This window comes from Dysidea avara, chromosome 12, assembly GCF_963678975.1.
Source record: "Dysidea avara chromosome 12, odDysAvar1.4, whole genome shotgun sequence".
Taxonomy (NCBI): Eukaryota; Metazoa; Porifera; class Demospongiae; order Dictyoceratida; family Dysideidae; genus Dysidea; species Dysidea avara.
This window is the reverse complement of record NC_089283.1, coordinates 22,415,712-22,418,779: the sequence shown is the minus strand read 5'-3', so window position 1 is coordinate 22,418,779 and position 3,068 is coordinate 22,415,712. Positions and strand designations below refer to the sequence as shown.

General features: G+C 37.0%; 1 protein-coding gene across 1 annotated transcript in view; it reads right to left on the bottom strand.

Moving 5' to 3' along the window:
• Positions 1–3,068, bottom strand: part of LOC136240586 (uncharacterized) — a 71,513-nt gene that overhangs the window by 61,386 nt on the left and 7,059 nt on the right. The window lies entirely within an intron of this gene.

Sequence of the window (3,068 nt, the reverse complement as noted above, 5' to 3'; positions counted from 1 at the left end):
CTAACAAATCAACAACAAGTTTCTTTATCATATCCACCAGCTTTTAATACGTAGTTACATGAATCAACGCATTCTTGGATCATACAAACAACATATGATTCAGTCAAATAGTACAACTTGCAATGCATACGTTAATAGTAATGTACAGTTGATCTATATCAACAACAAATACCACTACACTGTAAACAACTTCAAGTTTACTTACTTAAAATTTATCTTTATTCTGTCCAGACTACAGATTGCTAGCATTTTCGCAAATACACTTAATCAGATACTGAACATGTTAATAGTGCATGCCATTAATTCCTGACATTACCTTTACTTTGCAGCATTAATTCAAAGTTGAAAAATTTCTGAAAATGTTTGTGCACAACAATTGGAACTCTTTTTAAAATACATGTCTCACTGACAATGTCTAGTTATTCTCAGGGGTGTAGCCAGACTTTTGGTGATGCCAGGGCCTAACTATGTAACACTATAGCTAGGTTATGTAGAGTCAAGGCATACCTTAGTGTGTAAACTATAGGAGGTATGCCCTCCCTAGAAAATTTTAAGACCTTCTGAGAGTGATTTTGGCAGGTTATCACAGTATAGTTATCTGACTGTTGCACTAGGATGACAGTATCATAATTTTATAGTAAACTTTTTAATACATACCACCCAGAAAATTTTAAAACACTAGACCCTCTGAATTTGAATATGAGGCTGACATTAGAGTAGCTACCATTTTCCTGACTGTTCTATTAGGGTGACTGTTCTATTAGAGTACCTCGATATTGACGCTCAATTAATGATGCCCGGGCCACTGACTATGCCCTTGGTTATCCTCTACAGCCTCACCACATAGCATGCAACTTCCAACTTACTGTAGTATCTCTTGAGGTTGAAAATCTGCTCACTGTAACTTTTGCACTATCGCGTACACACTGTGTGTATGATCACATGTATGCCGTATAGTGCACATTACACGTGGCACTCACTTTCAGTCCACCCAGGTAGAAAAATTCATGAGGAAACTTAGCCGGGTGCATATAATGCTTTATATAAAATTTACTAGCAAGCTGATGGCAGACTGTGACCACAGAGAGAAGATTACAAACCAACATTACAACCAATAAACTAAGTGCAATGGTTATTTGGCTTTAAGGTGGCGGTTACCTGATAATTTCCGGTTTGAGGATACTTTTAAAATTTAGTGAACACATTAATTTTGGAGAACTATGCCAAAGCGAACACTGCCACATTGCACACCAGCTCTTCCTCTATCTACATGCTAATTTGTATGGCCGTCAATTGTTGAACAATGATGTTATAGAATGGATTGTAAGAGCAAGTGAAATACTTTCGGCTTCAATTTATGCAAAGCTTTTTGTACACTATGACTAAGTAAAACATGGAATCTATTCTTTAGCAGCATAAGCAGGATGCAATCAACACAACTTAAGCCTATGTCAGGCTGAAACACAGCCATGAGATTTAGTTTTTGGATACCACAAAGTGGCCTAAAACCCATTGTAACATCAACAGGCAATACAAATATCTGACATGCAGTCCTGCTACAAATAACACTCACTTATTTTACACTAATACAGAGGTTTTCCTCACTAGTATACAAGAATAAAAATGACGCAAAAAGACTAACACTCTAGCATACCATACTAAAACCACAAATGACATATGCTGCCAAAGTTTTGCACGAAGCACTTGGATCCCTGTGAACAAAGGCTCTAAACTAGTCTACTTACTTTAGTGGATATCTTCTCTGATAATATTCACCAAACAGTAACAAATTTCTTCTTGTTAAAATGCAGTGGGACTTAGTATGTGCAACAACCATTTCAAAATGGCTCAGTACAGTTTCTGTATGGCTTCACCAAAATTTTTTCCAGGGGTTAAGGCAAGCAAGCTATTGCAATAAAGCTCTTTGTACTAACAGAAACCAATGAAGCTTCAAGTTTAGCACTTCAGAGCAAATATTTCCTTCATGCTTGATGCAATGGCAATATCAATCAGCCATCTAAGTGTTAACCAAACCATGTAAACCAACCACTACTGCTTATACACCTAGTGTTAATATCCACATACTGTACATGTAATTCTGGCCTATCAACCTTGATTTTGTGAGATATTGACTGGTCAGTATTTGTATGTCATGCTCCTTTGTGTTGGCATATAATTGCTCAAAACATATTGTCAGTGCTTAACCCTCAAATTAATAAGCATATTTCAGCGGTTGCAAACTATTTGTAGTTGAGAATATGTACATTGCAGAATGTCTATAAACTGTCAGTACTGAATAAGTCATCATTATCCTTACAAGCAAACATACAATAAGGGTAGATTGCTATAAAGTAGGCTTTGCCCCTTCAATGCTATGAATTCACCTAGTACAGTGTATACAATATATTGCTCACACCAACTACAAAGTACAAAGCACCACTTATAGTACTCATTTGTGTTACAGTAGTTTATGGGTACACCCCTACTTGCTAAATGTACATACAAGCCTTGCTCAAGGTACTCTAATATAACAGTCATCCTAACACAACAGTCAGGCATATTCTAATAAATTAGTGCATATAGAAAAATCAAGGTTCTGTATTGGATTTAATTGTTACCCAGAATTGCCTACTCATATCACTGTGTAAGAGCATTTATCCAAAAGTTTGTGTAGAAGAGAGTGAAACATCACAATTCTAGAAACCATTCCATTTACAGGCTATTATGGTGATGATACTGAAACTATGCTATGGTGTCTGATCACCTGTACAATGTGATTGTGTACTCAACCTTAAACTGCTTCCACTGGACTTGCTATTGGTGGTGATACCAGAAGGGTTGGTAAGTGAGACTAATGCTTATATTCATGTCAACCTACTCTGGTACAGTGGAACCTGTGTTACGGTCACCTGGATTAAGCGGTCACCTCTGCATAACGGCCATGGACAAAAGGTCCCAAATATTTTCCCATACAAATGTATGCATTGTTTTCTGCATTAAGCGGTCACCTGTCTAACGCGTATAACGGCCAACCAAGAATTCGCCTATGAATCACTGTATACATAACT